The 22,492-nt window shown below is 37.9% G+C and overlaps 11 non-coding genes across 11 annotated transcripts; all 11 read left to right on the top strand.

Annotated features, from left to right (window-relative positions):
* The first annotated feature begins 5,353 nt into the window (after positions 1-5,353).
* Trnar-ucu (transfer RNA arginine (anticodon UCU)) lies at positions 5,354-5,427 on the top strand. Its single transcript has one exon. It is a non-coding gene; the product is annotated as a tRNA-Arg (tRNA).
* Positions 5,428-5,610: 183 nt separating this feature from the next.
* Positions 5,611-5,684, top strand: Trnar-ucu (transfer RNA arginine (anticodon UCU)). Its single transcript has one exon. It is a non-coding gene; the product is annotated as a tRNA-Arg (tRNA).
* Positions 5,685-6,144: 460 nt separating this feature from the next.
* Trnar-ucu (transfer RNA arginine (anticodon UCU)) lies at positions 6,145-6,218 on the top strand. Its single transcript has one exon. It is a non-coding gene; the product is annotated as a tRNA-Arg (tRNA).
* A 1,991-nt stretch (positions 6,219-8,209) lies between these two features.
* Trnar-ucu (transfer RNA arginine (anticodon UCU)) lies at positions 8,210-8,283 on the top strand. The gene has a single exon. It is a non-coding gene; the product is annotated as a tRNA-Arg (tRNA).
* Positions 8,284-9,296: 1,013 nt separating this feature from the next.
* Trnar-ucu (transfer RNA arginine (anticodon UCU)) lies at positions 9,297-9,370 on the top strand. The gene has a single exon. It is a non-coding gene; the product is annotated as a tRNA-Arg (tRNA).
* A 1,065-nt stretch (positions 9,371-10,435) lies between these two features.
* Trnar-ucu (transfer RNA arginine (anticodon UCU)) lies at positions 10,436-10,509 on the top strand. The gene has a single exon. It is a non-coding gene; the product is annotated as a tRNA-Arg (tRNA).
* Positions 10,510-11,895: 1,386 nt separating this feature from the next.
* Trnar-ucu (transfer RNA arginine (anticodon UCU)) lies at positions 11,896-11,969 on the top strand. Its single transcript has one exon. It is a non-coding gene; the product is annotated as a tRNA-Arg (tRNA).
* A 3,556-nt stretch (positions 11,970-15,525) lies between these two features.
* On the top strand, positions 15,526-15,599 carry Trnar-ucu (transfer RNA arginine (anticodon UCU)). The gene has a single exon. It is a non-coding gene; the product is annotated as a tRNA-Arg (tRNA).
* A 395-nt stretch (positions 15,600-15,994) lies between these two features.
* Positions 15,995-16,068, top strand: Trnar-ucu (transfer RNA arginine (anticodon UCU)). Its single transcript has one exon. It is a non-coding gene; the product is annotated as a tRNA-Arg (tRNA).
* Positions 16,069-16,661: 593 nt separating this feature from the next.
* On the top strand, positions 16,662-16,735 carry Trnar-ucu (transfer RNA arginine (anticodon UCU)). The gene has a single exon. It is a non-coding gene; the product is annotated as a tRNA-Arg (tRNA).
* A 2,443-nt stretch (positions 16,736-19,178) lies between these two features.
* On the top strand, positions 19,179-19,252 carry Trnar-ucu (transfer RNA arginine (anticodon UCU)). Its single transcript has one exon. It is a non-coding gene; the product is annotated as a tRNA-Arg (tRNA).
* The last annotated feature ends 3,240 nt before the right edge of the window (positions 19,253-22,492 follow it).

Raw genomic sequence — 22,492 nt, 5'->3', positions numbered from 1 at the left:
ATCAGACCGAAGGTCCGGTAGCGAACTTGTTGATAATTATCTTCTACCTCACCATCTGTCGGTCGAGTAAAATAGCATGAGTATACGAGTAAGAGTACAAGGCTATATGAGCGAGTATTCGAGTTAAGTTGGTCACTTTAGTATCTATACTGGATTTTCAAATTGCCCTTAGAATGCTTTCGAGTACGAATACATATCCAAAAGGTCGGGTTAGAGTATTCATAGGCATAGGATCGGGGTCAGAGGGGCCTTCCTCCCCGTCCCCCCTCCCCCACCCCAAAAAGTCCACTTTAAAAGAGAGTGAAGGGCTATCTTGCTACTCCCTCACCATTTTCAACTAAAACTGTACTCCGCAGAAGTGCTTAATCTTTCAGCTGCGTCACTTGTATTAGCCGAAGGAGTGGCAGACAAACAACTTACCATCAATGTTTCATGTCGTGTACTACCAATACGTATAATTTAATAATAACATTTTATGATATATTTGATAATCATTATTAATGTTAGAACTAATTTTACCTAATCCTCGGTGGCGCAACACTAAAGGCTGTACCCCGACTCACGTGACAAACACATAGCCAACTATTTAGGTATACAGTTTTACAATTGAAGCACTGTCCAATTGTTATGCTGAAATTTACTATCATACACACTGCAATGGCACTAATACAGAACCCCCCCCCCCCCCCCCAAAGATACATGTTCTCCTTTGCTTTGAAACCGCTGGCGGTAGAAGAAATTTGACCGTCGGCTTTTACTTGCTCGTCTGTATGTATACTGTATGTGTGTGTGGGAACAGATAACTAATAGTAAGATAACTAATAGTAATATAACTAATAGTAATTCTAAACTTTCATCAGGTATTTTTGTAAAAGATATCACTGATCACTTTCCAGTGTTTGTCAATGCCCTCGAGACTAATCGCCGACAAAATAATCCCATCTATGCACGTAATTACAGTGATAATAATATAAAACTTTTCACTTCTGAAATTGGGAAAACTACGTGGGACAATGTCCTAAACGAACCAGATGTTGAATACTGCTTATAATACATTTTACTATTATTTCAATACTACGTATAATAATTGCTTTCCTACTCAAGTGTTCAATCCAAAAAAAGAAACGTACTAAAAAACATCCCTGGATCACTAAGGGCATTTTAAAATCAATCAAAAGGAAGAACATATTATTTAGACGTTATTTAAAGAATCCTACTGAACATACTAAGTCTATTTACAAAATGTACCGTAATAAATTAAACCATGTTATACGATATTCCAAACGATTATACTTTTATGATAAATTCAAGCAGAGTAGAAACAACGTAAACAGTACTTGGAGTACAATTAATGAAATTCTCAATAAAAACGGTAAAGACTTATCATATCCAGCAACATTTAAAAATGATGATTGCGAAATTAGCAATGATAATGACATCGCTAGCAACTTTAACAAATACTTTGTAAATCTTGGTTATAGCCTCGCTAGTAAGATTAATATTAAACTAAAAGCGGAAAATTTTTTACATAATAATGACAAGGTATGCCATTCCATATTTAAATATCCAGTAACAGTAGAAGAAGTTTTAAAAGTTGCTCACACAAATGTGAAACCAAACAAAGCAGCAGGCTATGATGACTTTAAGCCAGGTATTATCAAACAAGTTATCCCATACATTGTAAAGCCTTTAACTCATCTCTGCAATATTTCTTTTAACACCGGCATTTTTCCGGATAAGCTTAAAATAGCAAAGGTAAAACCAATCTTTAAAAAAGGAGACCCCAGTCATTTTGAGAATTACCGCCCTATATCTTTATTGTCAGTCTTTTCAAAAATCATTGAACGATTAATGTTTAATCGTATATACAGTTTTCTATGTAAATATAATGTTCTTAATAACGAGCAGTACGGATTTCGTCCTGACCATTCTACAGAATTAGCTTTAGCAGATGCAGTCAACAATATTTATAATAGTCTTGATAAGAATAATACCTGTGTAGGCGTATTTCTCGACCTATCCAAAGCTTTTGACACCATCGATCACAAAATATTACTAAGTAAATTATTTTTTTATGGTATCAGAGGAACAACCCTAAATTGGCTAGATAGTTATCTTTCAAATAGATACCAGTACACTTTATATAAAAATTCTAAATCTGAACTTGCTAAAATCGCTTGCGGAGTTCCTCAGGGTTCTATACTAGGTCCATTACTATTTATAATTTATGTCAATGATATCGTTAATGACTCCGATATTGCTAAAACAATATTATTTGCCGACGACACAAATATTTTCTTCGATTCCCAAAATCTACTCTCATCACATAAAACTGTTTCTACTGAACTAACTAAATTTTCCAGCTGGTTTGCAGCAAACAAATTATCTCTTAATATAGAAAAAACTAATTATATGGTGTTTAATGCTAGTCACTCATTCAGATGGGATCACAATATTACCATGAATGATAAAATTATTAATCGGGTTAACACTACTAAGTTCTTGGGTGTACAAATAGACAATACACTTTCGTGGCGTGATCATATATCAGCAGTCTGTAACAGAGTGGCTAGAAATACTGGTATTATATGCAAATTAAAACATTATTTACCTCCAAATATACTCAGAACACTCTATATAACTCTGATTTTACCCCAATTAACTTATTGCACGACTATTTGGTCAGGAACCTATTCTACAAATCTTAATCACCTATGTGTCCTCCAGAAGAGAGCTATCCGCCATATTTCACATGCTGCACCACGTGATCATACTAGCCCATTATTCAAAAGATTAAATTTATTAAAACTAAATGATATTATAAGAGTCCAGCTTGCAACATTTGCATATAAAGCATGGAATAGATTGCTACCCGAGGCTTTTAAAGATTTTATATATAGTAATAGACTAATCCACAACCATCAAACACGCCATTGTAATAACGCCCATGTTTTATCCCAAACGAAGTACTTTAAGTTCTTTTAACCCTCGTATTCGTGCTATAAAAACGTGGAATAATCTCCAGGATAATGTTAAGAATAAGCCTTCTTACTCTGTATTCAAAAGGAATCTCCAAACTGTAATTATTTCTCACTATTGATGGATTTATTCTTGTGTGTGTTTGTGATTAAGATCATTATAAAGATTGTTAGGATTGATCAGTGGCGGCGGAACCGGGGGGGCTTGGGGGGGCTCAGCCCCCCAATGAAAAAGTTGAGGGGGCAAATGCATGATAAGCCCCCCCAATATTTACCAAGGCTCCGAAACGTGCATCTGCCCATTTTTCAATGCATACTTGTCGATCTGTCCGATGCACACGTATACTATATAGGTGTAATAATTTTAGTAATTGCTGGGGGACCCTGGTCCCTCGGCCCGTCCCCTGGCTATAGACCACATTGTCACCCCAACCGCGTCTTCACGCCCCGTGAAAAGTGGAAGCAGTTAGTGTAAGTACCGGTAAGCGTAACACAACTTCGTCTTAGGCCAATGACTTGCCTCATTTCAGCCAGTTCTCCAACATCCCCTTACTTAGTGGCGGAGCGTCCATATATACAGTCAGGGGGCGGATCCCCCCCCCCCCTCCTGACGGACTCAAATGGACTGCTGGCGCCCTTTTCAGCTTTTCACTACTTTTAACTTATTCGCGATTATTGACTATTTTATTGCGCTCTCATATACCTATTGACATTTGTCATATTCTGTTGGTGTAATTTTCCGACAAAATGGCGACGACACCTATTTGTTCTCCGTTTATCTGCAAATTAGCAAGGCCCGGAAAGGGTCATATCCTGCAAATCTAGGGAGTAACTTTGCTCAAAAAATTTCTGTATGCTCCGCGCCAACCTGTGGTGGCGCTCCGCTTAGATGGTGTCGAAAGCGCCCCTACAGACCATTCTTGCACCCCCTGACCAATGCCCCTAGCTCCGCCACTGCCCTTACTACACTCAAAAACGTCTTTGCGAGTACACTACGAGTAATAGCTACTCTCTTAAAACACCATCGAATATACAAATTACAATGTTTTTACGTGCAATCTGAGAAATTGCAGGCTTGAGACCCATATTTTAGGGCTAGGTATTCGCAGCATAAAACACTCGGGAAGTGCCGTTTCCGGCCATCTGGGGGTTTGAAAAAACCCAAAATTTTCTTGGACGCTCCGCGCCAACCGATGGTGGCGCTCCGCTTAGATAGTCTCCACACATTAGCCCCCCCCCCCCCAATAATTTTTCCGTTCCGCCGCGCCTGGGATTGATTATTAACATTATTAATTTCAATTAGCGTCAATTCGATTATTTCATCATTGTAGATGCTACTATTAACTTTTCTTTTTCTATTCTTAAGTTTTTCTTTCTTTTTTCTTTTTGGGGAGTCTCCTACTTTGTTAAGCCTTACAGGCTTTATAGGAGACTTCCCGTCACACTGTAAATTGTGATGAAACAAATAAATATACAAATACAAATACAGATGAGGTCACATACTTACCCTACTCATAGAATCTCTCGGTAACTATATTACCAGCCAAATCGGTCGTAAATAACACATGAATATTAAGTCCTACTAAAACATCACTATCACATCTCTACCTTGCCTCCTATACCGGACCGTCTGTTAAACCGAAGGCTGACATTTCTCTTTCTTATGGTGTTCATGCATGTGGCGAGTCAGGCTCTGGCGTCTAGCAAGCCGATAAATAGACATTAAATGGGCGTAACAACTGTGACCCGGGCCAGCTTTGAGACATTAGCTGCATGCATATAATATGTTTTCCCGCGCATTATGTCATCCCAGCAGGTAGGGGAGGCCTAATGTCTTACTCTTCTAAACGGGAAGTATTATATAATCTCAAAACAAATGCCTGTAGTGAAATAATTGTTAGTTCTGTCTCCAAATTTGAACGTGATTTAATTGCTTCAACTTTTTAAAACTTTATTGAATGGTCTACCTCCTTCGAAACTTTGCTCATGAATTGGTAAAATCATGCTTCGCTGTGATGAAACATTCTCTGTGTCATGGAGAGAGGTCAAAGAGGTAATATCCATTTTTTTTTATGTATACGGTGACATATTTGGGACTAGATACTGATGATTCTGACTGAACAAAGTTTTTAAACTGCCCTCTGTTTATTTATTCTTCCTGTGTTCAGGAGTTGTAATCCTTTATAATCATGTGGCGTGCTAAAACCAAAGAGATATCAATCACGGACCGGACGCTATTTCTCACTAGGCTCCTCCTTAGCAAAGTTGAACTTAAACTTATTCTTAATCAAAATCTGATAAGATGAAGGGCTCTACTGAAACAAAACTCCCGGTTCAAATTGCTTATTATGTTTATTTCAGTGAAAATACAACGTGTCCCTGTGGCGCAATCGGAAAGCGCATTGGAATTCTAATTCAAAGGTTGCGGGTTCGAGTCCCGTCAGGGGTGTAAATGTTTTGTACTCGGTGATATCAACTCCAGTCTAAATCAACAAAAAATAGAAATTCATAGCTCTTTGTATTGCACATTTTTATATTTACTTGTTTTCACTTTCAGTTTAATTTTTTTTAGGGGCATAGGCGAGGGGTCTTGACATAACATAATGGCTCAACGGAAGTGGTAATCAAGCGTGCCCTTGTGGCGCAATCGGAAAGCGCATTGGACTTCTAATTCAAAGGTTGCGGGTTCGAGTCCCGCCAGGGGTACAATTCTTTTGCACCTGGGATCGCTTACACGGCTCATCTCTTGAAACGTTCAAGGCAAATCATATCACGGTCTAATTCAACGGTTCCGGATTCAAGATCCGACAGTAGTATAAATGTATTTTAGGCTGATTCGGTCCTCTTACACGGCTCATCTTTTGCGGCCACTGGAAAGTAATCAATATTTATACCGGGTCAGAGCTAATTTTCGAGGCCGAAGCTTTCGCCTCCGGGGGGAGAAGGGTTGGGTAAACGGGAGATGGTGATATTGGCTTTGTATAAAGCACGTGTAGAGGCATGTGGGGAGTATTTTGTACCAATTGGCGTAACTGAGAATGCCAACATCAGCTTCTATCACAAATAAAAGATTTAAAAAAAAAACAGAGACGTAACACCTATTCATTTCAATAAAATGATTAGTCATTTTCTATTATATATCAATGGGTTGTTAGTACAGCGTTTCGCCCCTGTGGCGCAATCGGAAAGCGCATTGGACTTCTAATTCAAAGGTTGCGGGTCCGAGTCCCGTCAGGGGTACACATTTTTGTACGTAGCTCAAGTAACACGGCTCATCTCTTGAAACGTGCGATGCAAATCGTTCCATTTCATATTATTTAGACACCGTCGAAGTTACTTTTCTGTTTATTCCAGGCTGTTAATATTAAATATTTTGTATAATGTGTTTATTTATAAATGTTTACTACAATGAAATTGTAAAAATACTGAAAGAAAGATGAAATTTCTTCTTGTTGCACACAATTTGTTCTGCGTGTGATGCCAAGTTTAAGTAAAATGAACATAAAATTTGCTTTTCTATTTATTTCTTCTATGTAAATGTTGTGTATTTATTGTATTATTTTGTATATTTACTAAACTGTTTCGTACAATGAACTTGTCAATTATTTGTATTTGTATATTTATTTGTTTCATCACAATTTACAGTGTGACGGGAAGTCTCATATAAAGCCTGTAAGGCTTAACAAAGTAGGAGACTCCCCAAAAAGAAAAAAAGAAAGAAAAACTTAAGAATAGAAAAAGAAAAGTTAATACCTGTAGTAGCATCTACAATGATGAAATAATCGAATTGACTCTACTTGAAATTAATAATGTTAATAAGCAATCCTAACAATCTTTATAATGATCTTAATCACAACACACACAAGAATAAATCCATCAATAGTGAGAAATAATTACAGTTTGGAGATTCCTTTTGAATACAGAGTAAGGAGGCTTATTCTTAACATTATCCTGGAGATTATTCCACGTTTTAATAGCACGAATACGAGGATTAAAAGAACTTAAAGTACTTCGTTGGGATAAAACATGGGCGTTATTACAATGGCGTGTTTGATGGTTGTGGATTAGTCTATTACTATATATAAAATCTTTAACAGCCTCGGGTAGCAATCCATTCCATGCTTTATATGCAAATGTTGCAAGCTGGACTCTTATAATATCATTTAGTTTTAATAAATTTAATCTTTTGTATAATGGGCTAGTATGATCACGTGGTGCAGCATGTGATATATGGCGGATAGCTCTCTTCTGGAGGACACATAGGTGATTAAGATTTGTAGAATAGGTTCCTGACCAAATAGTCGTGCAATAAGTTAATTGGGGTAAAATCAGAGTTATATAGAGTGTTCTGAGTATATTTGGACGTAAATAATGTTTTAATTTGCATAAAATACCAGTATTTCTAGCCACTCTGTTACAGACTGCTGATATGTGATCACGCCACGAAAGTTTATTGTCTATGTGTACACCCAAGAACTTAGTAGTGTTAACCCGATTAATAATTTTATCATTCATGGTAATACTGTGATCCCATCTGAATGAGTGACTAGTATTAAACACCATATAATTAGTTTTTTCTATATTAAGAGATAATTTGTTTGCTGCAAACCAGCTGGAAAATTTAGTTAGTTCAGTAGAAACAGTTTTATGTGATGAGAGTAGATCTTGGGAATCGAAGAAAATATTTGTGTCGTCGGCAAATAATATTGTTTTAGCAATATCGGAGTCATTAACGATATCATTGACATAAATTATAAATAGTAATGGACCTAGTATAGAACCCTGAGGAACTCCGCAAGCGATTTTAGCAAGTTCAGATTTAGAATTTTTATATAAAGTGTACTGGTATCTATTTGAAAGATAAACTATCTAGCCAATTTAGGGTTGTTCCTCTGATACCATAAAAAAATAATTTACTTAGTAATATTTTGTGATCGATTAGACTGATTAAACTGATTAAACTGATTAACTGATTAAACTGATTAAATTGATTTGTGATCGATTAAACTGAAGGAAAATTATTCAGCCACCGACAACGCCATTCTCCCATTGTTACAGTTCCAATAAAGACTAAACGATGTACTCGAAACCTTCAAGATGTTGGGCTTCGTTTTATTTCTGCGAATGCTTCTTATGACTTATTTACACCGTTTATTATTTATTGTTTTTGTAGCGGAGGGGGGGTTAGGGGAGGCTGGATATGGCATAACGGATTGAGGTTCAAGTGTGACGCCCCTGTGGCGCAATCGGAAAGCGCATTGGACTTCTAATTCAAAGGTTACGGGTTCGAGTCCCGTCAGGGGTATACAATTCTTTTGTACGCTGGTTTAAAGCTGATTCAAGTTAACACAATGATTCCAGGCTATCATGTTAAGGAATGAATATTCAGATATTGCAAAAGGCACTACATTCACTCCCAAAATCACAATTAATAAAGAAATGGATAACAAGTTTCGTTGTTTCTCATTTGGGTTTTTTTTCACTTTATTTATTTATTTTATTATTTTTATAAAGTTTGTTATTCCAGGTTTTACTTCGGTACCACTTTAATTTTTGAGAAACGACCCTTTAAAAATATGAGACTCATCAATGATAGAGGCCCCACTATACTTAGTATTTGATTTATTGGTTTTCTCACAAAAAATACAATGTGAAAACCTATACATGGTTTAACAAACCTATACTTAGAATAATGTACAGGTACCCTCAGAAGTAACACAATATTTAATTCGATAACATACATTTATGGCCTCTAATGACGTGTTTACAAATCATTTCATTTTCCTTTTTATTTATTTATTTGTTTTTCCACAGAAGTACAAAGTTCCACAGAAGTACAATATCGTAAAGGACAAATGATGTTGAATGCCCTCCAGTGGTGCACTGTTGTCTATATGAAGTTTGCAAAAACATTCGAGTTATTTCTCAAACAATGGATTGATTAACATTAACATTTAGGCCCGCTATGAGGAGCTGATATCATCATCAGTTAAGTCATCATTCACGGGATGTATCATATATTAAAACAGGTTCAAATGAAAGAGGGAACAACCATAGAAACATCATACTACTATTGATTTTTTTTTGTGAACTGTAATATTTTCATTTCCTTTTCTTTTTCTTTCCTTTTTCAGGGAGTCTTCTACTTTGTTAAACCAAAATAGGTTTTTTAGACTTCCTTTCGCAATGCATATATTCACGTGATAAAACAAATAAATCAAATCAAATTACTATCGTTCAATATTTTTTTAGTTTGCTTTGAATTATAGCAAATTAAGAATTTTGGTTTACATAAAATCATTACTTTATAAGTGTACCGCCTCTGTGGCGCAATCGGAAAGCGCATTGGACTTCTAATTCAAAGGTTGCGGGTTCGAGTCCCGCCAGGGGTACAATTCTTTTGCACTTGGGATCGCTTACACGGCTCATCTCTTGAAACGTTCAAGGCAAATCATATCACGGTCTAATTCAACGGTTGTGGATTCAAGATCCGACAGTAGCATTAATGTATTTTAGTCTGACTGGGTCCTCTTACATGGCTCGTCTTTTTAGCCACTGGAAAGTAATCAAACTTTTAGACCGTGTCAGAACGTAATTTTTTTCGAGGCCGAAGCTTTCGCTTACGGGGGAAGAAGGGTTGGATAAACGGGACATGGTAAGATCGGCCTTATATAAAGCATGTGTAGAGGCATGTGTAATTATTTTGTACCAATTGGCGTAACTTAGAATGCCAACATCAGCTTCTATCACAAATAAAAGATTAAAAAAACAGAGACGTAACACCTTTTTATTTTAGTAAAAGCTTGGATGAGTCATTTTCTATGATATGTCAATGGATTGTTAGTACAGCGTGTCGCCCCTGTGGCGCAATCGGAAAACGCATTGGACGTTATTAATTTCGACAGTTTTCACGTCATCGTTCAGATGTCTTCGTTATTCAAGTGTAATATTGGATTATTTAGGCGGTGCATGTATACATTCATTTTGTGTGGCTGTATTGTAATAACCTTCATGTAATTAAATTAAATTTGATTACACTCAACTATTTAATGCTTAATGCTCCAAAAGCATACACAACATATTTTATTGCGTTTACACAGTACTACTGTTATAAATTGTATATAATTATGCATCAAATGGGTGAGCCAGTGGGCTCATCTTTCAATAAATAAATAAATTCTTTCAATAAATAAAATAAATAAAATAAATAAATAAAAGAGAGAAAAAAGCGCATTGGACTTCTAATTCAAAGGTTGCGGGTTCGAGTCCCGTCAGGGGTGTAAATGTTTTGTACTCAGTGATATCAACTCCAGTCTAAATCAACAAAATGTAGAAATTCCTAGCTGTGTGTGTTGCACAGTTTGATATTTACTGGTTTTTATTTGTTTTCATTTATTCTTTTATGTTGCGTAGGCGAGGGGTCTAGAGATAGGATATTGACTCAACGTAAGTGTACCGCCTCTGTGGCGCAATCGGAAAGCGCATTGGACTTCTAATTCAAAGGTTGCGGGTTCGAGTCCCGCCAGGGGTACAATCCATTTGCACTTGGGATCGCTTACACGGCTCATCTCTTGAAACGTTCAAGGCAAATCATCTCACGGTCTAATTCAACGGTTCCGGATTCCAGATCCGGCAGTAGTATTTGTATATTTGTATATTTATTTGTTTCATCACAATTTACAGTGTGACGGGAAGTCTCCTATAAAGCATGCAAGGCTGAACAAAGTGGAGACTCCCCAAAAAGAAAAAAAGAAAGAAAAACTTAAGAATAGAAAAAGAAAAGTTAATAGTAGCATCTACAATGATGAAATAATCGAATTGACACTAATTGAAATTAGTTATGTTAATAAACAATCCTAACAATCTTTATAATGATCTTAATCGCAAACACACACAAGAATAAATCCATCAATAGTGAGAAATAATTACAGTTTGGAGATTCCTTTTGAATACAGAGTAAGAAGGCTTATTCTTAACATTATCCTGGAGATTATTCCACGTTTTTATAGCACGAATACGAGGGTTAAAAGAACTTAAAGTACTTCGTTGAGATAAAACATGTGCGTTATTACAATGGCGTGTTTGATGGTTGTGGATTAGTCTATTACTATATATAAAATCTTTAAAAGCCTCGGGTAGCAATCTATTCCATGTTTTATATGCAAATGTTGCAAGCTGGACTCTTATAATATCATTTAGTTTCAATAAGTTTAATCTTTTGAATCTTTAGTATAAATGTATTTTAGGCTGATTGGGTCCTCTTACATGGCTCATCTTTTTCAGTTACTGGAAAGTAATCAAACTTTTAGACCGTGTCAGAGATAATGTTCGAGGCAGAAGCTTTCGCTTACGGGGGAGGAAGGGTTGGAAAAACGGGACACTGTGATATTGGCTTTGTATAAAGCACGTGTAGAGGCATGTGGGAAGTATTTGGTACCAATTGGCGTAACTTAGAATGCCAACATCAGCTTCTATCACAAATAAAAGATTAAAAAACAGAGACGTAACACCTTTTTATTTTAATAAAAGCTTGGATTAGTCATTTTCTATGATATATCTATGGATTGTTAGTACAGCGTGTCGCCCCTGTGGCGCAATCGGAACGCGCATTGGAAAGCGCATTTCTTGTAAATACATTTGAGCATGGGTGAGCCAGTGGGCTCATCTCTCAATAAAAGAAAAAAAAAAGCGCACTGGATTTCTAATTCAAAGGTTGCGGGTTCGATTCCCGTCAGGGGTGTAACTGTTTTGTACTCGGTGATATCAACTCCAGTCTAAATCAACAAAAAATAGAAATTCCTAGCTGTGTGTGTTGTACATTTTGATATTTACTGGTTTTTATTTGTTTTCATTTATTCTTTTATGTTGCGTAGGCGAGGGGTCTAGAGATAAGATATTGACTCAACGTAAGTGTACCGCCTCTGTGGCGCAATCGGAAAGCGCATTGGACTTCTAATTCAAAGGTTGCGGGTTCGAGTCCCGCCAGGGGTACAATCCTTTTGCACTTGGGATCGCTTACACGGCTCATCTCTTGAAACGTTCAAGGCAAATCATCTCACGGTCTAATTCAACGGTTCCGGATTCCAGATCCGACAGTAGTATAAATGTTTTTTAGGTTGACTGGGTCCTCTTACGTGGCTCATCTTTTTTCAGCCCCTGGTAAGTAATCAAACTTTTAGACCGTATCAGAACGTAAATTTTTCGAGGCCGAAGCTTTCGCTTACGGGAGAAGATGGGTTAGATAAACGGGACATGGTAAGATCGGCCTTGCACGTGTAGAGGCATGTGGGAAGTATTTGGTACCAATTGGCGTAACTTAGAATGCCAGCATCAACTTTGATTGATTGATTGATTATTTTGTTTCATCACGTGAATATATACAATGTGATAGGAAGTCCTCTAAAAAACCTTCAGATGGCTTAACAAAGTAGAGGACTCCCTGTAAAGAAAAGGAAAAAGAAAACAAAATGTATAAGAAAATATGAACATGCTCGATTTATAAGATGCAATAATTTTTTGAATAAAGTTTCTTCTGAATGATTTTGCAGAGGGTTTATTTGTAATATCGTCTGATAGAGAATTCCATGTTTTGATTGTGCGTGCCCTTAGTGATAACATCCCCATTGGAGAATTATACCTGTTATAATGTGCATTGCCTGAAAATCTGGTATTGTAATGATGTATATCACTGTTACTTATTAAGTAGTCATTAAAAGCATTTGGTAACAGTCCATTCCATGCCTTATAAGCAAATGTAGCAAGATTAACCCTAATAATGTCATCAGTTTTTAACAACCTAGAACGCTTAAAAAGAGGATTTGTGTGGTCCCGTGGTTTGGCATGTGTTATATATGGCGGACTGCTCTCTTCTGTGTGATATAAATGGGATTCAGATTGGTTTATCTAGTACCAGACCATATGTTACAACAATACGTAATATGTGACAGGACTAATGTCTGATAGAGAATCTTTAATATGTGTTGTGGCAGATAATGCTTAAGCTTAGCTAAAACACCGGTGTTTTTTTTTCAACCTTTTTACAGACAATTGTAATGTGGTCACACCATTTAAGTTTATGATCTATATAAACGCCTAAAAATCTAGTACTTTTGACTTGTTGTAGTCGTTATCCGCCCATAGTTATATCAGCATTCCATGTAAAATTGTTAGAAGTATTAAAAACTATATAGTTTGTTTATCAATATGCAATGATAATTTGTTGCCAGCAAACCAGTCGCTGAACTTGTCTAATTCAGTTGATACTTCAATATGAAATAAAGTACTCGATTGTGATACGAAGAAGATATTTGTGTCGTCAGCAAACAAAACAACTTTAACTTTATCAGAAACATTGGTAATGTCATTGACATAAAGGATGAAAAACAATGGACCAAGAATAGAGCCTTGTGGCACACCACATTGAATTCTCTCCGGTTGGGAATGAGCACTTTTGTTGGATGTATATTGGTAGCGGTTTGCTAAGTAACTGTCGATCCAATTAAGAGGGGTTCCTCTGATGCCGTAATGGTGTAATTTATTCAGCAGAATTGTGTGGTCTATTGTGTCAAATGCCTTTGAGAGGTCCAGGAAAACCCCGACACAGGTACTATTCTTGTCAAGATTACTATATAAATTGTCAATAGCATCAGCTAGTGCTAGCTCAGTGGAGTGTTCAGGACGGAATCCATACTGTTCATGGCATAAAATGTTATACTTGAAATAAAGTTAAAAATACGATTATACATAAGCCTTTCAACTATTTTGGAAAAACATGATAATAGTGATAATTTTCAAAGTTTTCTGAATCCCCTTTCTTAAAGACAGGGATGACCTTGGCAATCTTTAGCATATCAGAAAATATACCGGTATTAAACGACAAATTGCAAATATGGGTTAATGGTTTGGTAATAAATGGGATAACTTGCCTAACAATACCAGGCTTAAAATCATCGCATCCAGCTGATTTATTGCATGGTTTCATGCAAGAGGTGTCTGTTTTTTTAACAACTCCTCCTCACTAACAGGATGAGCAAACATGGAATGAGTGTTAGCATCAATGTTCACAGATTCCTGTGATTTACTTTTGTGGTTGATTTTACTTGCCAGTGATGGCCCCAGATTGACGAAAAGGTCATAAATTTATTAGCAATGTCATGGTCGGTGTTAATCTGTTTGTCACCATCCTTGAAAGAAGAGGGATACGATGATTGTTTACGACCCTTATGGGGCTTCTATCACAAATAAAAGATAAAAAAAGACACGTAACACCTATTTATTTTAATAAAAGCTTGGATGAGTCATTTTCTATGATATATCTATGGATTGTTAGTACAGCGTGTCGCCCCTGTGGCGCAATCGGAACGCGCATTGGAAAGCGCATTTCTTGTAAATACATTTGAGCATGGGTGAGCCAGTGGGCTCATATTCCAATAAAAGAGAGGGGAAAAAAAACCGCATTGGATTTCTCATTCAAAGGTTGCGGGTTCGATTCCCGCCAGGGGTGTAAATGTTTTGTACTCGGTGATATCAACTCCAGTCTTAATCAACAGAAATTAGAAATTCCTAGCTGTATGTGTTGCACATTTTGATATTTGCTGGTTTTTATTTGTTTTCATTTATTCTTTTATGTTGCGTAGGCGAGGGGTCTAGAGATAGGATATTGACTCCACGTAAGTGTACCGCCTCTCTGGCGAAATCGGAAAGCGCATTGGACTTCTAATTCAAAGGTTGCGGGTTCGAGTCCCGCCAGGGTACAATTCTTTTGCACCTGGGATCGCTAACACGGTTCATCTCTTGAAACGTTCAAGGCAAATCATCTCACGGTCTAATTCAACGGTTGCGGATTCGAGATCCGACAGTAGTATAAATGTATTTTAGGCTGATTGGGTCCTCTTACATGGCTCATCTTTTGCGGCCACTGGAAAGTAATCAAACTTTTAGACCGTATCAGAACGTAAACTTTCGAGGCCGAAGCTTTCGCTTACGGGAGAAGAAGGGTTGGATAAACGGGACATGGTAAGATCGGCCTTATATAAAGCATGTGTAGAGGCATGTGTAATTATTTTGTACCAATTGGCGTAACTTAGAATGCCAACATCAGCTTCTATCACAAATAAAAGATTAAAAAACAGACACGTAACACCTATTAATTTTAATAAAAGCTTGGATGAGTCATTTTCTATGATATATCTATGGATTGTTAGTACAGCGTGTCGCCCCTGTGGCGCAATCGGAACGCGCATTGGAAAGCGCATTTCTTGTAAATACATTTGAGCATGGATGAGCCAGTGGGCTTATCTCCCAATAAAAGAAAAAAAAACGCACTGGATTTCTCATTCAAAGATTGCGGGTTCGATTCCCGCCAGGGGTGTAAATATTTTGTACTCGGTGATATCAACTCCAGTCTAAATCAACAAAAAATAGAAATTCCTAGCTGTGTGTGTTGCACATTTTGATATTTGCTGGTTTTTATTTGTTTTCATTTATTCTTTTATGGGGCGTAGGCGAGGGGTTTAGAGATAAGATATTGACTCAACGTAAGTGTACCGCCTCTGTGGCGCAATCGGAAAGCGCATTGGACTTCTAATTCAAAGGTTGCGGGTTCGAGTCCCGCCAGGGGTACAATTCTTTTGCACCTGGGATCGCTTACACGGCTCATCTCTTGAAACGTTCAAGGCAAATCATATCACGGTCTAATTCAACGGTTCCGGATTCCAGATCCGACAGTAGTATAAATGTTTTTTTAGGTTGATTGGGTCCTCTTACGTGGCTCATTTTTTTCAGCCACTGGAAAGTAATCAAACTTTTAGACCGTATCAGAACGTAAATTTTCGAGGCCGAAGCTTTCGCTTACGGGAGAAGAAGGGTTGGATAAACGGGACATGGTGAGATCGGCCTTGCACGTGTAGAGGCATGTGGGAAGTATTTGGTACCAATTGGCGCAACTTAGAATGCCAACATCAGCTTCTATCACAAATAAAAGATATGGTCTTGCATAAATGATTGTAAAGTGTGCCGCCTCTGTGGCGCAATCGGATAGCGCATTGGACTTCTAATTCAAAGGTTGCGGGTTCGAGTCCCGTCAGGGGTACAATTCTTTTGCACTTGGGATCGCTAACACAGCTGATCTCCTGCAAGTTTGGTTGCAGGCCCTCGTGTTAACTGCAATAAATTTGAAAGACGAGGGGAAAGTATTTCTCGAGCTCCGTAAAACGCATTTCCTATTTATTTCCACTATGTAAATGTTGTTTATATGTTGTATACTTTTGTTTACTTATTACTGTTTTGTAGAATGGATTGCCTTTTAACTGAAAGAAGGGGGGGGCATCATTCACTCTAGCGTATAAAGAATTAAGTTCTGCGTAAAATCATTATCTTAAGAGTAAACCATTCCAGGATGTCAGACATCCTAAAAGGCACTTCATTCATTCCTAAGATCATAACTGAAAATGATAATAATAGCAAAAAAATCAACAGCTTATGAGCGTTTTCGTCGTTTACTAACTGTGTGTTTTTCACTTTATGTGTCGTTGTTATTGATATAAAATTGGTTAGTCCAGTTTTGTATTCGATACCACTTTTCACCTTTCACCCTCAGTTACTTTCACTAGAGCTGTTCTTGGGCTTAAGACTATACCATATAAAGAATATGGTCTTGTATAAAATCATGATTGTAAGTGTGCCGCCTCTGTGGCGCAATCGGATAGCGCATTGGACTTCTAATTCAAAGGTTGCGGGTTCGAGTCCCGTCAGGGGTACAATTCTTTTGCACTTGGGACCGCTTACACAATGCAAATCATCTCACTCCTAATTCAAATGTTGCGGGTTCGAGTCCCGTCAGAAGTATAATGGTTTTTTAGGTTGACTGGGTCCTCTTACATGGCTCATCTTTTTCAGCCACTGGAAAGTAATCAAACTTTTAGACCGTGTCAGAGCGTAAACTTTTTCGAGGCCGAAGCTTTCGCTTCCGAGGGAAGAAGGGTTGGATAAATGGGACATGGTGAGATCGGCCTTATATAAAGCACGTGTAGAGGCATGTCGTGTAACTTAGAATGCAAACATCCGCTTCTATAGAAAACAAAAACAACGACTTAACACTTCTTCATTTTAATATCAGCCTGTCGCCCCTGTGGCGCATTTGGAAAGCGAGGTTGCGAGCTTGATTTGATTTGATTTGATTTATTTGTTTTTCACGTGTAAATTTACAATGTGAAGGAAGTCTTCCAAAAAGCGTACAACAGCTTAACAAAGTAGAAGACTCCCTGTATAAAGAAAAGAAGAAAAGTATTTACATATAAATACAAAATAGAATAATTTGACGATCAATGAATACTAAATGATGATAATATTTACAATAATAATTTGTTATCGTGCCAATGAATGGATGGCTTATTAATAAATGGATATTACGTCTTTGGTTAGATGCTTTTTGAATATTTTACTGAATACTTTGGTTTTGAAGCTCTCTGTTATGGAATTCCATGTCTTTATTGCACGATTTCTAAGACGAAGCCTCCCAATTGATGTTTAATAAGGAAAGTAATGTGCATTATCAGCATTCCGTGTGTTGTGATGTATCACACTGTTACTAGTTAAAAAATCATGAAATGTGTTAGGCAATAATCCATTCCATGCCTTATATGCAAGCGTGGCAAGATTTACACGAATAATGCATGTCGGTAACTTTTAATAAGTTGAGCTTCTTGAAAAGTTGATTTGTGTGTTCACGAGATGCAACACGTGAAATATGGCGCATGGCTTTCTTTTGGAGAATAATAAGCGGATAAAGATTTGTTTCTGGCGTGCCAGACCAAATAATTGAACAATTTGAGATGTGTGGAACGACCAAAGTTTGGTAGAGGGTCTTTAATATGCGCTCTGGTAGGAGAAATTTCAATTTTGATAAAATCCCAACGCTTTTCGCTGCTTTCCTGCATACTGTAAAAATGTGCTGATGCCACGAAAGCTTATACACCTAAAAACTTAGTAGTATAAACTTGTTTTAGGATTATACCACCCATGGTGATATCTTTATCCCAGCTAAAATTTCTGGAAGTATTAAACTCAATATAATTAGTTTTGTCAATATTGAGTGATAGTTTATTGGCAGCAAACCAGTTATTAAATTTACTTAGTTCATTAGAAATTTTAATATGGAAATGAATTTGCATCTACATCTGATTCGAAGAAAATGCTTGTAGGCCTATCATCGGCAAATAATGTTATGTTTGCAAATTTAGAAATTTGGCAGATGTCATTGACATATAAAATGAAAAGCAATGGGCCTAAAATTGAACCCTGTGGGACACCGCATTGAATTTCTGCAATATGAGAAGTATAGTGTTTTTGTAAGAGGCATATTGAAGAGGATTTGTAATATAACTGTCTATCCAATTCAGTGCTGTTCCTCTAATACCGTAGTGGTGCAATTTACTCATTAAGATAACATGATCAATAGTGTCGAAAGCCTTTGAAAGGTCAAGAAATACAACAATGCAAGTTTTATTGTTATCTAAGCTGTTGTATAATTTGTCAATCAGCATCTGCCAATGCAAGTTCAGTAGAGTGATATGCTCTAAAACCATACTGCTGATCACATAGAATATCATGCTTGTTAAGAAAATTAAAAACACGATTGAACATAAGCCTTTCAATTATTTAGAAAAGCATGACAACAATGATATAGGCCGGTCATTATCTTTGTCACCCTTTTTATACACCGGTATAACTTTTGAAACTTTTAATTTATCTGGAAAAGTGCCAGTTTGAAATGACAAATTGCAAATATGGGCCAGTGGTTTTGTAATAAAAGGGATAATATGCTTAATAATGTATTCTAATAATAATGTATAAATGTATTTTAGGCTGATTGGGTCCTCTTACATGGCTCATCTTTTTCAGCCACTGGAAAGTAATCAAACTTTTATACCGTGTCAGAACGTATTTTTTTTCGAGGCCGAAGCTTTAGCTTCAGGGGAAGAAGGGTTGGGTAAACGGGACATGGTGAGATCGGCCTTATATAAAGCACGTGTAGAGGCATGTGTGAATATTTTGTACCAATTGGCGTAACTTAGAATGCCAACATCAGCTTCTATCACAAATAAAAGATAAAAAACAGAGACGTAACACCTTTTAATTTTAATAACAGCTTGGATGAGTCATTTTGTGTTATATATCAATGGCTTGTTAGTACAGCGTGTCGCCCCTGTGGCGCAATCGGAAAGCGCATTGGACTTCTAATTCAAAGGTTGCGGGTTCGAGTCCCGTCAGGGGTGTCACTGTTTTGTACTCGGTGATATCAACTCCAGTCTAAATCAACACAAATAGAAATTCCTAGCTGTGTGTGTTATTTACTATAGTTTTTATTTGTTTTCATTTATTCTTCTTTTTTTTTGGGGGGGGGGCGTACTGTCTAGAGGTAAAATATTGGCTCAACGTAAGTGTACCGCCTCTGTGGCGCAATCGGAAAGCGCTTCTAATTCAAAGGTTGCGGGATCGAGTCCCGTCTGAAGTACATTTCTTTGCTATTGGAATCGCTAACACAGCTGATCTCCTGAAAGTTTGGTTGCAGTAGTTCTGCGTAAAATCATTATCTTCAGAGTAAACTATTCCAGGATATCAGACATCCTAAAAGGCACTTCATTCATTCCTAAGATCCTAATCTGCATGCATGATCCTAATCTGCATGCATGATCCTAAGATCATGCAATTTGTCTTTTCAAACTGGCACGTTTCCAGATAAATTAAAAGTTTCAAAAGTTATACCCATAGGCGTACGGGACCATTTCAGTTTGGGGGGGCAGAACTTTTTGTGCCCGAAAGTTCCCGTGACACTATCTAAGCGGAGCGCCACCATCGGTTGGCGCGTAGCGTACAAGAAAATTTTTGGCACACAATGCCTCTCAGATTGCCGGAAACGGCACTTCAGAGGCCTTGCAAGTTGCATCTAAACATTCTTTATTTTATAATCTCACGTTTTAGAAATTTACACTTCCCCAAAAATTTGGTAAATTAGAAGAAGAAAAAATGGTAACATCACTTTGAAGGGGAAAAATGGGACAGTATAATTTTTAAGCTCATATTTAGTTACCTTATTTATTATTTTAACACAGTACTCAGCTACCTCCATAAAAACATACATTGTTAAACGACAGTAGGCGGGATAATGAAGCTGTGTCGGGTGAGACTGCAATTTGTCTCACAAAAAAGTATAAAACATCACAAAGAATACGATAAACCTGTACTTCTAGGCTTGCGGGCACCCTCCCCCCCCCCACACCAACTCATGTTGGGGATGTCCAGGTCAAGGGCGGCGGAAGCACTTTTAATCTGGGGGGGCACCAACATCAAAGGGCACTTTGCAGAAATTCGATTGGACTTATGCAGCCTTATATTTAGTACCCTTTATAACTCTTATTGTATTATCTTACTTGTGTATACACATCACTCCATCAACGCCCCCCCCCCCCCCCCAAAAGGAAAATATGCATACTATCACTGCAATATCCAATGCGCAAATTGGGAAACAAGGAACAAGTTTTCTTTTGAGACAAAATGAGGTGAAATCATGCTAGTTGCTAATGTAGGAATCTTCCGAATTAGATTTTTTTCTGGTTAATATCTTAACAAATTTTTTCCATTCGAAATAGCTTTGAGTTTGACCCACAGAAATTCATTAAATGTCACGGGGTTAGTCAGGATTTGCAAAGTTGTATGCACGACTATCTGAGCGGAGCGCCACCATCGGTTGGCGCGGAGCGTACTATAAAATTTTTGGTTTTACAAACCCCTCAGATGGCCGGAAACGGCCCTTCCCGAGTGTTCATTCTGGTTCCCTGGCCTCTTGCTAACTTGAGGCACCTCAATTTTTATGTAGAAAAAAGGCACATTTTTAACCTGAGGAAAGGTGGGGGGGTACGTCCCCCCCCCCGGTTCCGCCGCCCTTGGTCCAGGTATACAATTCAGGCGCGTATCCAGGATTTTCAAACCCGGGGGGCGCGAATTACTATCTAAGCGGAGCGCCACCATCGGTTGGCGCGCAGCGTACAAGAAAATTTCTTGTTTTGAAACCCCCCCCAGATCACCGGAAACGGCACTTCTCGGTCTTGAAATGACCAACCAGATGTACACTTATTGCCTGAGAACCAAGTATTTCCTAATAGTTTTTTTTTCCATCCATAACCTTTTTGAAGATTGTCAAGCCGGCACACATCATGTTCGACCTGATCGCATCTCCTGTGGGTCTTTGCTTTTGTAGGTGATTCTACGTCGCGGCCCACAATACCCGTCAGCCCCACTTTTCAAGGATTTAAGCCCCGTATTTGTTCAGAATTTGAAAATTCACATTTCTCGTGAATAAACTCACTTCAAAACATACCCATAATGTTGTACAAAATTTCATCTATGGACAACCAATACAGAAAAACTTCCTTCAACCCCTAACAGACTGGTCAAAATTGCACGAGTAGAGGGAAGTGTGATGCAGAATGTTGGTCAGAAATTTTCGAAAATTCAGACACAGTTAATTTATTGATGTACAAATATTAAAACCTCTTATAACGGCTATTATAAAACTTGGTTGAAGGAAATGAAAAAATAGCAGATATTTCCGAAACCGAAACTACACACATAGGCGTAGGAGGCGCGGCGGCAGTTGCGGAGCTAGGGGTATTGGTCAGGAGTGCGAGAATGGTCTGTAGGGGCGCTTTCGACACTATCTAAGCGGAGCGCCACCACTAGTTGGCGCGTAGCGTACAGGAAATTTTTGAGTAAAGATACTCCCTAGATCGCCGGAAATGACCCTTTCCGGGCCTGGCTAATATGCAGATAAACGAAGAGTAAGGTGTCATCGCCAAATTACACCAACAAAATGTGACAAATGTCAATAAGTAGATGAGAGCGCAATAAAAAAGTCAATAATCTAGAATAAGTAAAAAGTGGTCAAGAGCTGAAAAAGGCGCCAGCAGTCCATCCGCCCCCCCCCCTGACCGTATGGACGCTCCGCCACTGCGCGGCGGTGGTGCAGCCCCTAATTCGCCATAACTAATGTAAAAGTTTTTTCTCTCCTCTTTTTCTTACCCGGGGGGCGCGCGCCCCCAACGCCCCCCCCCCCCTGGATACGCACCTGCAATTGACTAGTTAGAAAAAAAATGATCGTGCAAAAAGCGTGGTAGCTCAGATGAACTGCGCTTACGGTGGTGTTACACGGAAATATTCGGGCATCATGATGCTAAATAAAGAAAATCATGGGATTGTCGGGCAAAAATTTGAAAAAGATTCGGGCAAGCTACTGCATATTTATATATATATATATTTCCAGATGACAAGAAATTCGGGCAAAAGTCCTGAAAAATTCGGGCAGCCTAGAAAAAAAATATATAGGCTATATATATATGTATATATTTTTTTTTCTCCTCTTAGGCTGCCCGAATATTTCAGGACTTTTGCCCGAATTTCTTGTCCTCTGGAAATTTGGGGGGGCAGTCTGCCCCCCTGCCCCCCGCCTCGTACGCCTA

This window comes from Apostichopus japonicus, chromosome 19, assembly GCF_037975245.1.
Source record: "Apostichopus japonicus isolate 1M-3 chromosome 19, ASM3797524v1, whole genome shotgun sequence".
NCBI lineage: Eukaryota > Metazoa > Echinodermata > Holothuroidea > Aspidochirotida > Stichopodidae > Apostichopus > Apostichopus japonicus.
The sequence above is the reverse complement of the archived record's forward strand: the minus strand, read 5'-3'. Positions and strand labels throughout refer to the sequence as shown.